Raw genomic sequence first — 14,161 nt, 5'->3', positions numbered from 1 at the left:
ACGGCCAGCCCTCTCCCCACGGCCCCAGGGAAGGGAAAAGGCCTTGTGGGGGCTGCGGGGCAAAGAGGAGGGGATTTGTCAGTACAAAGTGGTGGATCTGCTGTGGGAGCGCACTGGCCGCCCCGTGGGATGTGCATACCCACACTGACAGGAGCAGCCTCACCTCTAAAAGTTCTCATGTATCTTTCCAGCTGCTCCAGCCTCTTCAGCAGGGGGGTTCCTCCCTCTCCATCAGCATCACAGCAAGCTGTCACCTTCCTGCAGCCCCTGATATCCAGCCAGGCTCTGACAGGGACGGGAGCCGATGGTTTCCCGGGGACTCGGGCTGAGATTAGAGAGTGTGATAAGCTCTGGCTCCAGGGTGTCAGCAGGGTGCTCTGAGGGCTGCCGTGGATCCCTAGCTCACTAATTGGAAACATGTAGCCACCAAGAATTTACCTGCTCTCCCCTTGACACCTGCATGAGAGAGAACCCTTCCCTCAGCCCGGCTTTGATCGACCACCTCCCTGCAAACACTTGGTGGGAAAAGGGTCTCTCCCCCTCTCCAAGGATCCAGCCAAGCACGTTTTTATTTGCATCCATCATCCTGGCTGTGATTAATGCTGCAAGGACTGTTGGTATTTCCTCCACGCTTCCCAACAGCCCCTTGCAAAGGGCTGGCACCAGGAGAGCAGGCTGAAAGGCCTCCTGAGCTAAAAAGCACATGTCTGCATCATCTACTCTGGGGCCGGGTTCCCAGGCTGGGACAGCAGCAGACCCAAGTCTCTGGGTCACGGATGTTGATGAAACATCCTTCTCCTGAGCTGCCCCAGCCCCCCACCCTGCCTGCCTCACAGCATCCGGACCTTCTCATCCCATTCCCTCTTCCCAAAGAGATACAAAAGCTCCCAGGACCAATTTACCCCATGTGGGCAGCAGGGAAAGCATTTAAGGCTTGGAGGTGTATCAGGGCCACTGCAAGCAGGAAAGAAAAATAAACAGGCACAGGATCTCTCAGCAAACCAGCAGCCCTGGGAAGAGAAGCCCCCAGGGCTGGGTGGGTTTGTTCCGCTCTGAGCATCATTTTCTCTGAGCTGACACAGGTACAGCTGCAGCCTTCGTGCTGGCTACATTAACCCATCCAAAACCTGCTAACTCACTTTTCTCCAAACTTGTCCTAGCCCCCAGTCAGTGGGTGACAGGCTTTGCCCCTCCCTCAGCCGAAAACACCTCCCAGACAGTTTGGGTCAGGGCTGCCTTTCCTAATCTGCTCTGCCCACTCACCTGATTGCTTCCCACTTCTCACCAAGAGGCTCAAACCATCTGCAGAGATGCTCTGGATGTGAAGGGGCATTCACAACCCAGCTGACTTCTGTAAAACTCTCCTCTTTACACCACCTGTACCAAAATCCCATTGGGAACCTTGTCCCTTCATCCCACAGCATCTCAGTTCCCCATCTGTGCCTTGGGAATGCTTTTCCCAGGGGAATGGGAACAACCTTTGTGGACTTTCCTTTCCTCCCCTGATGCCCTGGTGTTTCATTTTTGCCTGATTCCCGCCTGTCTCCCCTTTTTGGATATAACTGTGCCCATCCCTTTCCCACCGAGCCGATGAAAGAGCCCCCTGCTCCCCCGTCACCCTCTGATGCTCCATCACAGCCAGCCCCTGTTTTGCACAACCAGGAATTCGAGCGACTGCTGATGTTTTCAGCCTCATCTAACGACTTCCAGAGCCTTAATTTAATTTAATTACCATTACCTCCTTATCTTAGTCATCCTGCCCGTGTTTATAAACAAAACACTGACTCCCTGCCCCACGGCTGCAACCTGAGCACGGCACCTCCCATCTGCACAAGCCATCGCATTCCTCTGCCGGCCCATCTGCCAGATGTCCGCAAGGAAGCCCGTGCAAGCCGCGACTGGAAGGAAGGTCGGCACGGAGAAGACGCTGCCTTAACCACTCGCCTTTCATCTTTCATCCGCCGGCCCAGATTTCCCCGGAACGCCTCCTCTGCTCCGTGCCCGGGGTGAGGTATTTGGGCTGAGGTTACCCAGCCCGTTCCCTGCTCTCCTGCTGGGGGTGGTGGTTCCCTCTGCTGCCGGCTCAGCCTCAGCCCTTCACTCGGGATGAATATTCCATGTTGCAGGCGGCCTGGCTGGTTGATTTGGGGGAAAACCGGGATGCTGTGAGCAGCCAGGGTGGTGTGTGCAAACTGCTGCCCTGCAAATATTCAGCAGAGGATGCACAGTCCCAGGGATCCTGGGAGTGCTGCCAGCAGGTGAGGTGCCATGGCCAGAGCTGTCACTGTTACACAGCTCTGAAATGAGCCCAGAAGTGAAGGAACAGTCACTCCCTGCTCAAACCCACTGCTCCTGGGGATCTTGGGGGTCCCTGCCACACAGTCTGAGCAGCTTTTTCCTGCACCATGGATGTGGGGTGAGTGGTGGTACAGCTGACTCCATCCCTACCCTGTGAACTTCAAGACCCCATTTTTGAGGTTCTACCCGTTTCCTCTAAAGGATGTCTATCCTGAAAATATGTCTCTTCCCCTCCAGGGAGTTCTGATAATCTCAGCCACAGCTGAAGAGAGAGCTGGAAGTCTTCCAGGAGAGCTGTTGTTTGGTGTCTCTCGTGACGTTGATTTTCGGTCCTTCTAGAGTCCAGATTCCTTTGATTTTCAGTTCTTCAAGAGCCCAGATTCTTGCCAGTCTGGACAAACATTGCTGAGATAACCCAACTGTTATAAAGGTGAGGTGAGCTCCTGCTAACCAAAGAGACTCTCGTAAACATTGGAACAAGGGACTTGGCTCGAATCAGGCGTAAAAACAAACTTTGGCTTTGACTTCAAAAGCCTCAGAGTTTAAAAAGCAGTTATGATGCAAGCTCCTTTGTATGCAAGCAGGGATGGCAGTGCTGGGTTCTGCAGGAGGGCAGGATGGGCTGGCTGGCCCAGGGGGGCATTTGCAGGAAGTGCTGCAAGCCCAGTGTGATTCAGAGGTGCCAGGTCCAGGGGAAAGGGCAGCCCACTCCCAATGTTTGCCTTCTGCCACCTCCAACATTAATAAAGCTTCTGAAGGGATGCCCCGGGAGTGGAGGTGTGGAGAGGAAAGAAAAGATCTTGTTTTCTTTTCTCTCTTTACTTCATTACTCCAGTGGCTCCCTGAAATTTGCTCTGCAGCATCCCCTGGCTGGCTGCAGCATGGCAGAAGTGCAGAGCATTTGCTCTGCCAAGATGTGGTGGGACTGGGATGAGCCACCAGCTTAAAGCCCTGTGCTGGGAAGAGGTCTCAACCAAAATGTAAAAATCAGCCCTTTCCCCATCATTTGGACTCCTGACAGATTTACATCCACAGGGCAGGCTCTGTGTCTGGCCACAGTTTGTATCTGTTGGCCCAGAATACTTGAAATAATCGGTCCCTTCTTGCAGAGACAGCAGCAGTAACTCTGGGCTGCTTTGTTTTTGTGACCTGCTGCTCTCACAGCACATCCCAGGTCACAGAAGTCCCTAATTCATTTCCATGCTGGTGGGTCCAGGACAGTCACACATCCCTGGGACCAAGGGATGCCAACAGCATTGTCAGACATTGTCTGACAATGTCTGTCCTGAAGATGTTTGTTTATGCCCTGCAATTCAGCCTGCAGCCAGGGGAATGGCCTGGTATCTGCCATCCCAGAAGTAAAAGACACTCTGGAAAGGTTCTGGTGTGTTTGGTTGGGTAAGAGCAAGCTGAAGTTTATAAGAGGTAATTCTTCTGTTAGACTGGTGGATAAATCGGGAAGATCAGAATCCTGTGGGGGTTTCTGTGCTGGAGGTCAGACCACAGCATGGATTTGGGGGCAGATTTAGGTTCAAGTCATTGCAAATAAATCCTTTTCCCAAGAACTGCAGCCTCCACATCACCCTGTGTCCATGGATGGACCACCCTCCCCATGAGCTGGGGCAGGTAAACCACCGGCTGGTGGAGGAGAATGGTGAGAGCCCCAGTGCCCTGCAGCACCCAGGGGACAGCCACTCCTGCTGGGAGCAGACACAAACGGCTGGAAGAGACCACACACAACCCCCTTGGTGTCTGACATGCTCCCTGTGTGTTCATCGGGGTCAAAGAGATCAGAAAACCCTCTAACGTGGCCACAGCCTTGTCCCCTGCACAAGAGCAGGGGCAGAGCACTCAGAGAGAGCTGCTCCCCCCGTGCTGGTCACTGGCAGGAAGGACACAGGGTTTTGCTATTATGGCTTAGTCATGGGACTAATAAAGCCTCTTTAATCATTGTTCATCACTTGTACACACAAAGGCACGCTCAGAGCTGAGGTGCAGAGGGAGTCAGCACCTGGCAAAGTCATTATTGGCCAGTTTAATTTCTTTCTAATCTGATGCTAAGGAAGAGAAAAAGTCAAATGCAGACTGCTGCCAAGAGAAGAGCTTGGCCCATGTTGGAGGGAAGGCTGTGATGGAGGTGTGTGGAGTGGACAGGGAAACTGAGGCAGAGGAGGGTGCAAATCTTTCTATACCAAATGGAATGGCTGAGTAGGGTGCAGTGGGGAGCCCTCACTGTTCTGGGGTTCCCTGAGGTGTTACAGGGCCGAGGTGTGGACAGGGCACCACATCCCTGTGCCTGCTTCCTCTTGTCAGGGGATGGAAATAAATAATTCAATGAAACCAAATTCCTTGGTGCAAACTGCAACTGCCCTGGAGCTCTCTGACAAGGACCTTCCCAGGCATGCCTGAGCTGGACTCAAAACTGCCTGGGTTTACTTAAACCCCATGTCCAGACTACTGAGTTTAGCGGAAACTGGAGCTGCCTAGACCCCATCTCCTCAGGCTCCCCACCTCTTTATTTCAGACATCCATCAATAAGTCTGGCTGCAATAAAACCTTATCAAGCCATGAAAGTCCCCCTCCTGAGCACACATTCTGGCGGCAGGACTGTGATAAGGGCTTCAAACACAGGAAACCGCAGAGGGAGCTCAGCAGCAAAGGCACTTGAGGGAGGTCCTACAAAAACAGAGTGCACCAAGCAAGGGACAGAGCCCAGCCCTGTTCCCTGGGGTGTGGTGGAGAGGGGACAGGGCCTCGTGGGGCTGTGCCAGGCACGGTGCCCAAGGGTCACCACCCCTTGTGGAGCTTTGGATCCTGCCAGGATTCCATCCAGGCATGCCAGGACAAGTGCAGCCAGTGGTGATGGCAGCTGCTGAGCCTGCAGGGAGGTTACCTGAGGGAATCACAGCTGGCAGAGTCCAGGGAAACATTTTCCCTTCCTTTTTTTTTCCTTTTTTCTTTCTTTTTTTTTTTTTTTTTTTCTTCTTCTGGAATAACACATAAAGTTCAGCGAATATTATTCAAATATTTGTGAAGTCAAGGCTGGTATCCTCATGTCTGACAGCAGCTTCCTTGTGTCCTTTCTCTGAGCTCGGAAAGACCAACCCATCTGAAAGGAAAATACCTCAGTGACATGTTTACTTTTTTCACAGCTTGTTTTCTTGCCTGGATAGGAAAGCCTGAGGCCATCAGTGTTTAAGTCTGGGTTTAAAACCTGTTGTGGGCTGGCAGGTGGAGGCCACAGCGTGCAAGAATCTCTCACCCTGAACTCCCAAATATTCTCTGCAGAAGTTAAAGATTTCATGGCAGTCAGTGCAGGGGGTTGTTCCAGCCTCCATTTAAATTTTTCAGATGACCTTAGTGTTCATTCCAGCCCAAAGTTATACCCTTTTGTGTTCATTCATTTGATCTTATCCTCTTTTTCCTGTTATCCCAGGAAATCCTCTCCCCTCTCTATCCTCATATTTAGGGATTTCATCATCCCTCAGCCAAAACTTTTCAATACATAGTGCTAAAATAAATAACAAAAATTAATACAAAATAAACTGAGCTTCTCCACCCTATCTTCATGAGCAAAATTTCCAGGCCCTGAATCACTCCTGGGGCACTTTTCCTGGACACTCCCAGTGTGCCACCCTCCTCTTGGCAAGGGGACAGCAGAGTTGGGGACTTGGCCCTCCCTGCTCTCACCTCATTGTCACAACCATGGCAAATTCACCCTCCATCCTCACCCCACCACAGCCAAGGACTGTGGTTGTCCCCACAGCTGATGGGACACAGTCTGAGCTACTACAGCTCCTTGAAATCACAGATCTGAGGACTGGCCCTGGATGCCTGGATTACCCCTGAGGGACCACAGAAACGTTTTTAGAGGTTGTCTCACTAAAATAAGGCTATAAGTCATGGTTCTGCCATGGCTTTCACATATTTTCCTTTTCAAGAAAGAGGTTGTCTCATCCTATAAGTCACACCTTCCCTTTCCCTAGAATCTCCTTGTGGTTATACCAAAAAAGGTAATTCTGGCTTGCACCAAGCTGAGTTACCTGGTTTATTTTTAACAGCAGTCTAAAAACATTACCAGAAGGGTTTTATCTTTTTCACTTAACAGGTAAAACTGGGGAGGCTCGAGAACCAATCACTTTGCAACCCCACTGTGAACCCCACGCACCTCCCCAGGGCAGCTGCACCTCCCAGCCCCTTTTGTCCTCCCATCAGGTGAGCTGAGATAGCTTTGCATCAGTTTATCAATTCAAATATTTATCAATTTATCTGAGCAGCAGATCCATTTGTACCACGGCCTGATGCCAAGTCAAACCACACAACCAAGGCTGTGGCATTGACAAGATCCTCTTTATCAGTCCAAATCCTAGCCCTGTAGAAATGGAGATGTTAGCAGAGGTCTATTTTCATCGTTTTCTGGGATTGGCATCAGCTACACCCCTCTTTTAATTAACTACACTTTGCTTTGTGCTCCAAGCCATCTCAGTATTTCAGCAGCAGTGGATGCCGAGCTGGCAGCCTCCAAATAACCCAAGGGGCCTCATTGCCCTTTGCAAAACACTGGCTTCTTTCTACAACTCCTCCCACAGCCTGAATATAGGAGCAGGGTTTGGGACACCAAAACCCTTCTGCTGCCCTTCAGAGCACAGTGCCACATCCCAGTCCAGGGTGGGCACTGCTGGGTCCCCCTCCAGGCAGCAGGACCCAGGGGCACGAGGTGGTGTGGGAGGGTCTCACAGTCCTTTGCCAGCTGCTTTCCTTTGTGAGAGGGGTGAGGATTTGAACTCAGCCCGTCCCAAGTGTCGCTCCCAAGCATTAATCTAACGGGGTGCCTCCGTTTCCATGACCCTGTTTCCACCCTCAGCGTTACACATCCACTCCAGCTCCATGAGCTGTTCCAGATGTTTTGGAAAACCCCTTGCAGTTTGGTAAAAGCTCCAGAAAACAACATAATTTCTCCCATCAGACAGATCTTAACGGAGGAGGAGGAGTAGCAGCAGAGGATGTGAGGAGCAGAGTCACGGTCAGATAACATCTCCCCAGGCTACGATCCACATCAAGTACAAAACAGGATTGATGAAGTGCTGAGGCAGGTCAGAGCTACCACAGATCTCTCCTGAAGATGGAAGCCAAACCCTGCAGTCCATCTCCTTTTCCATCAGTGGGAGTTTTGCCCCTGGATGCAGCAAACGGCATTTTCGGAGCCCTGAGGGGTTGGAAACCCACCATCAGCCCTGACAGGAGCAGGGAAGATGGATACAGCACATTCTGGAGTTGCAGCTCTGTCCTCAGCTCCTGAGCGTGCCTTGGCCTCTCCTGAGCTGCTACTGAGATGCAGATGGGGTTCAGCCCCAATTCCCAGAGCTGCTCTGTGAGCAGGAAAATGCAGCCAAAGCGTGGGTGCATCTGGGTGGAGCCCTCTGTGGATTAAACCCTTTGCTGGAGCCCTGCATCCCCCCACACTGTGCATCCCCAGTTTGTGCCCCTTCCTCTTGCTGAAACCTTGCACTCACAAATGTTTCATTCATAAAGAATCCCTTCACCTCCCGTGCTGAAATTCTCACGCTCTACTTAGTTCTATCCATAGCTACATAGGATGAAATTATGTATAAACCCAGCACCAGAAATAGAGAGGGACTAAATCAGCAGCCTGGATTCAGCCTCCACCCAAGCTGGGAGTCGCTGGAAGCTGGACTTGCCTCCAGACTTTGTGGCTGGAGCCCATCTGCAAGTCTGAAAGCCAAAATGAAAATAGAGAAGAAACCAAATAACATGGCATCTCCTCGTCTTGACCACAGGCTCCCTGGGGCAGGGGCTGTTTGTTTGTCTCAAGAAGAACAATTTCACTGCCTGTGAATGAGGAGCTGGAGCAGGCTCAGGGAGTCTCGCTGCGGGAAGGGGCCGAGAGGAGCAGAGCTCACAAGGGGGAGGTGGGCTTGTTGTTCCTCCAGCCCCAGAGCAGCCACCAGCAGGATGGGCAGCAGCAGACAGGGCTATGGGGAAGGCCATGATTCCCCCTCTTCATTCCTCAGCACTACTGTGAGCTCCAAAATCTCTCAAAAAAAGTGATACCATTGGCTACCACCTCCTTGGCTCCCATCTGGCTCTGGGGTGTGACAATAAGGCAGCTCCTCCTGCACAGTGCCTGGGGAAGAGGATGGAGGGGAGCCAGGCGAAGGAGGTGCTGGCACAGGGGCACCCCCATCCCCTGGGCAGCTCAGGGGCTCAGGGGGGTGGTGGGGCCTCTGGTCCCTTCCAGCTGAAACAGTTCTACCCTCACCCTGGGGCCTGAGGAGCTGCCACTCAGCAGAGTGAACGTGTGCCTCTCCTGTCTCTGGCTTTGAGCTATCCTGGTCCATCAGGAAACAAATGCATTTGGTTCTCTAAATGGGAGAAGGGTTTTTGTCATCGTCGTCATTTTTCTAGTTTCGGTCTTTGTTAGCAGCCCTTCCTCTTCCTCCCTGCTCTCCAAAATAGCAAAAAGCTGCATCCTCCTCCCCAGCTGCCTCTTGTAGGTTGCTGCAACACCCAGTGCTTCTCCTCAACACCAGCAGCAAAGCTCAGAGCCCCTGTGGAGGGGAGCAGGGCTCCAAGCTCAAGGGTTTGTTGGCTGCGTGGCCTGAAGCAGATATCTGTGGGGTCTTGCTGGTACTGGATGTGTGCCAGGCCCTGCCAGGCTGAAAATGTCCTTCCTGCCACTCACCCCTGTGCCATCCCATCTTCTCCCACAGCCTGGGATGGGGAGGGGACCCTACATCCCCTCTTCTCCTGTCGCTGTCCCTCTGATGCAGCAGGGCAGATGACAAGCTGGTGCTTCAGTGCAACAGGACCGAGAGAAGGAAGCAGTGGTGGTGTAAGGAGTGGGTCAGATACTCAGAGGTGGAGGAGGGACATGCTCTGGCTCCCAGAGCAGCAAGCCTCTCAGTCCCTAAACCCTTTTCATTGACCAAACCCAGAGTTCCTCCCCCACAAATGCCTCCAAACCCCTCTAAGCTCCCTGGGGGTCTCCTTTGGGTGGATTCACACTTCTATCAGCATCTCCAGGAGCCAGGCATGATGCCATCTATTGTGTCCCAGCACTGACCACCACGGATCTGCCTGGAGGAAAAACTGCTCCTCCTGTTTGGAGGCAGCCCCATCTCTGCCACCCTGGGGGATGGTGGCTCTTGGACTGGGCTCCCCGGGCTGGCTGCCTGATGGGAAGGGGCTGTGCTGGCCCTGGGTAAGAATTATTTGTACTTCTCTGTGCAAGGTCACTCAGGGCTGGGCTGAGCAACTGGCTGGAGGAGGCTGAAATGTTTGTGATACTGATCTTATTTTTTTCTTCTTTTTGGAGTTTTTCTGCCTCCTTTGGTGCCAGTCACCATCTGACCCCAAACTGAACCTTCTCTAGGACCCAGCCTGAGGGACAACTCTTTCCAGGTGTGATGAGGATACCAAACAAGGGCATGGAAAAGTTTTGATTATGTCAGAACCTGACTATGACTCCTTGTGTTAGTAAATCTCAATAGAAAATGCTGAAAAAGCAGGGCTACACAAATTCCGATGTTCCTCAGACCCAAACAAGCCTCATGAAACCTGCCAATAGCCAGGAGGGCTCCAGCACATGGGAGACACCTGTGGCTGGCTGCTCCCTGAACCCCAAAACCTCACAGGTTGCCTCCCTCCCTCTTTCCACCGCTCCAGGCTTCCTTCTCCTCTGCATCTCCTCCGAACCCACCCGCAGGCGCACGGCTGCGGCCCCAGCCCACGCACTGCTCCCAGGGGCAGCAGGGCAGGCTTTGATGGGTGGAACGTGGCCCATCTGTGCCGTGCCCAGGCTTGTTGCCACGTGGGCTCCCTGGCCGAGGGGCTGGCACGGAGCTCCCAGGGGGAGGATCAGCAGGAGAAGGTCGTGCCGCTGCTTGTGCGCGCAGCCGAGCGCAGGAGCCGAGCACACGGCTGAGCTGCGGCCCCACCAGGGCTGTGCCTCGTCCTCCCCCTCTGCTTTGGGGCAGTAAATCATTCGGCATGGAACAAGAGCTGCTCAAACCCAGGAGGAATGGCTCCCAGAGACAAACGTCACCTGGGGAGCACTTCTGAGCTGGCGAGAATTAGCAGTGAGGAATGAAGGGGGATTTGACAGTGTTGATGCAGCTCCTCAGGAACCAGGGACTCAGCACTAAAGTGAGCAGGGAGAGTTCAGATATAACCTCCCTCCCCCTGAGGATCTGTCATTGCTGTGGCAGAGACCACCGTGGAGGGACAAGCAGTACACCCACAAGCTGACTCTGAGGAGCACGACGGGCCAAGTGCCAACTCTCCTCCTTCTCATCAATCACCAGGAAGAGGGAGACAAACTCCCCGAGGGGTTTGGAAGATATCATCAAGGAGCAGGATAAATCAGGTCCCTGCATATACAACAGGGCAATTATTTACGGATCAGCAAATATTGGCTCTAAAAACTCCAGGCATTAAACAGCAGCCTGGGCCAGGCTGTGTGTTTACCTTCTGCCTGCACCTCATGGAGCAGGAGCGATGGGTGACAATCAGCACCAGCCATCCCCCAAACCCACCACTCCTTTCCAGCTACAGTCACTGGTGAGGGCAAAAGGCCCTACTCTGCCATGATTTTACCACCTTCTCCCTGGGGAATTAGGCAGGAAAGGACAGTCATGGTTTATCCAGCCTGGCAGGATAACAGTGCAGCAGGTATGGGTACAGCCCCGCTGGATGTGCTGGCTGTGGGGGTGTTGTGTCGTAGCACATGTAGCTGCCCCAAGCCAAAGGAGGAGGGGTAGGTACAACCTGATCTCAGCCACTCTCTGCCTCAAGGCTTTCACCTCTGGAAGACCCTGGTTCAGTTTCTGGCTGAGCCTGGCCATCCCCTGACAGGAGCAGTACAAGTTGGCAGCTGGTGGGATGCCCTTATAAGAGCAAACTCGAGCTCCTGATCATAAACGAAACCCTCCTCTTTCATTTACTCATCTGACCTGGCGGTGCTGGCACTGATAATGCTGGTTTCCTTTTAAGCAGAGGCCAGTCATAAATAAAATAAACCAGGCGTGCTTTGTGTTTCCACTCCCCTGCCTTTCATCCCCGCTCCTCAAAGCCGCAGAAGGGAAGTCCTGAGCGGGGAGTGGGAGCTGTGCCGGGGACAGCAGCGGCTCCAGGCCTGGCCTCAGCTGCACTTGTGTGGGTTCATGGCCCTGTCCAGGGGTGGGATCAACTCCCCCTTTCCACCTGTGTGGGGCAAGAGCAATGAGAGGCAGAGACTTCACTTGCCATGAGTCGCATTCACGGCACTGTCTGGGACAGAACCAGGCTCCTTTTCTTACCATCCACAAGAATAAGAGCAGAATTCCATACCCAGCAGCTACCCAGACAGCTGCTGGGGGAGAGAACAACCCTTCCCTTCCCCAGCACCAGTGCCTAACTGGGAGGATGATGGGACATGCTAACAGGAGGCCAAAGAATGGAAAATCTGACAAAGACATCGTTCCCAGCAGCTGCCAGCGCCGAGGGCGCTCTCGTTAGCAGGGCTGACACGGCAGAGAGGGGCAGGAGGCTCAGCAGCGTGTGCCGGGGTGTCAGCTTCCCCCTGCTCCTCTTGCCACCTTTCAGGGTGTGATGTTTTCCTTCGGTGCTCTCTGATGAGCTGCCCAGGGATGCTTGGGCTGAGCAGCTGCGAGGGGCTCCTGCCAGCGAGCCTGGAGTCTCCTTGCAGCAGCGATGAGAGCTGCAGGCTGCAGCACTGACCCCTGTCCCAGAGCAGGTGTTGCATCAGACTCTTCCAGGGTTAGAGGAGAGTTAGAACCATGGGTGAATTTTGTTGTAACTTATCTCAGGGATTTGCCTGCTCTCTCCAGCCCTCTCCTGGCCATTCCGTAAAGCACAGCAGGGTGAGATGGCAGAAACAGAGAGACACCACAGTCTGTGGCTCCAAGGTTTAACTCACAAAGGTTTTATAGTTTTTTTCTGTCCCATACCAAGCCTGGAGGAGCATTCACACCATCCAGCCCTGGCATAGCACTGACATGGCCAGTCCCTTGTAGACAGCAGTGCTGGACAGGTCCCAAGTTATTGCAGAGCCACAGATCTGGGGTAAAGGGAGTGGGGGAGAGCCAGCAAAGCAACATCCCAAACCCTTCCTGGGGTAGCACATTCCTAAAGCAGCATGGCCAAAGCACAGGGCTGACCCCTGTCTACAGGGGAGTTTTAGAAGATGAAATGGCTGAAGAGGAGGCATAAATGCTGCCAGGCAGCAGATAAGCAAGTCTGGAGAAGCCTTGCACAGAAATGTGCAAGGAAATCATAGCCCCTGATCTGGTCTGGTGGGAAAAGACTCTGGGAGGTCTGTCTGGATTTGGGGTGACCCAGACTCACCCTTTGAGAAGGAGGTGAGCCTGCCTGAACACAACCTGCTCTGCAGTGCCCAAGCCTTACCCCCATTCACTGATACCACTAACATAATTATTATTAGAAATTTGACACACTTATTTAGCTTGCAGGACAGCAGTCCTGCTTGGTTCTGCCCACATCTCTGTGAGTATCTCAAAAGCAGCCCTTTCTCCCTGCAGCCCCTTGCAGGCAGCAGAAACGAGCAGGGAGTGATGATTTGGGGGCTGAGAACACAATAATGGGTTCAGGCCATAAAAAGGGGAAAGATGCAGCCCGACAGGTTGGGGACACCGGCGCCCATCATCCTTCAGCAGCCCAAGGAGTGACAGGGGGGATGTCCTGTCCCTCTGCTGCTGGCTCAGGGCTCCCTTGCACGTCCCAATGCTGCCATCTGTAGCACAGAGCTCTGCTCCTGCTCCCAGCACAGCTCTCAGAGAGCCGCGAGCAGAGCGAGACCAGGGCACAGCTCAACTTCACAAGGCTTGGTTTTGGGAGAGTCCAAATGGGCAAATCCTGGCCTGGGACTTGGCTTTTTCAGTCCCAAGAGAGGCTCTTGGCTTCAGTGTCTGCTGATTTGCATTTTTAGTTGTCTGCCAAGGGCACCAGAGCCTGGAATAGTCGTTATCATTCTGCTTATCTGCCAGAAATAAAACAAACATTAAATAACACCAGCGCTGTGGCCTATGCACTAAGGGGGTTTAAATCCACAAAAGCCATGGATTCCTGTAGAACCAGCCAAGGACCTCACAGCCTCCCGTGCATACAGGGGTGGAGGACAGTGCTTAATGTTTTTAAGACATTTACACTGTGGAAAGAGGGGAGGATTCACAACCATCCCTCCCTTCCCTAGCTTAGTTTCACAGCAGCACACGCTGACTGACAGTGTGAAAACACCTCATCACTGAAATTCATTGCAACGCTGCTCATTTCTTGGTGCGTTTCCATGTCAGGAAATATTGGACAAAGGCTCGCTCACCCTGCTCCCAAATCCCTGCATTGTCCCGGGCAGGGAAGGGAAATGCAGAGCCGGGGCATGCTGAGCTCAGCACGGCAGCATCCCGAGCCCCGCCGGCCCCGGGGCGCCACGAGGGGGAAAAGCTGCTGTCACAAAGCTGGCATCAGCTCATTTCAGGCCAGGCTGTGAGTCACAAAGAAAGAAAAAAAGAAAACAGGGAGAAAAAGCGATCTCCGATGGTTGGAGTGAAGCTGAGCCGCTGTGGGAGGCGCCGTTTCTCCTCTGCCACCTCCCTTCTCTCTGGACTTTGGGGTGGATATGACTCCTGGTACCTCCCTCAGCTTTGGGAGGCCCCGTGTTTCCTCCAACACGTCTGACCCCTCCGGACCACAGGGCTGCATCCCTCCGGAGCCCAGCACCGCCAGCCCAGCACCGCGGGCAGCAGCGGGGCCGGGCCATTCCCTCCCGCCTGACCGGGCTGACCCCGCGGGGCTCAGCGGGATTCGCCGCCCCCGTCCCCGCCGTGCC

The 14,161-nt window shown here is 53.5% G+C and overlaps 1 long non-coding RNA gene across 1 annotated transcript; it reads left to right on the top strand.

Moving 5' to 3' along the window:
* Nucleotides 1-1,871: 1,871 nt before the first annotated feature.
* On the top strand, nucleotides 1,872-8,855 carry LOC134559647 (uncharacterized). The gene is made up of 5 exons (XR_010082563.1): nucleotides 1,872-2,006; nucleotides 2,127-2,416; nucleotides 2,536-2,728; nucleotides 6,407-6,513; nucleotides 7,265-8,855. It is a non-coding gene; the product is annotated as an uncharacterized LOC134559647 (long non-coding RNA).
* The last annotated feature ends 5,306 nt before the right edge of the window (nucleotides 8,856-14,161 follow it).

This window comes from Prinia subflava, chromosome 17, assembly GCF_021018805.1.
Source record: "Prinia subflava isolate CZ2003 ecotype Zambia chromosome 17, Cam_Psub_1.2, whole genome shotgun sequence".
NCBI lineage: Eukaryota > Metazoa > Chordata > Aves > Passeriformes > Cisticolidae > Prinia > Prinia subflava.
The sequence above is the reverse complement of the archived record's forward strand: the minus strand, read 5'-3'. Positions and strand labels throughout refer to the sequence as shown.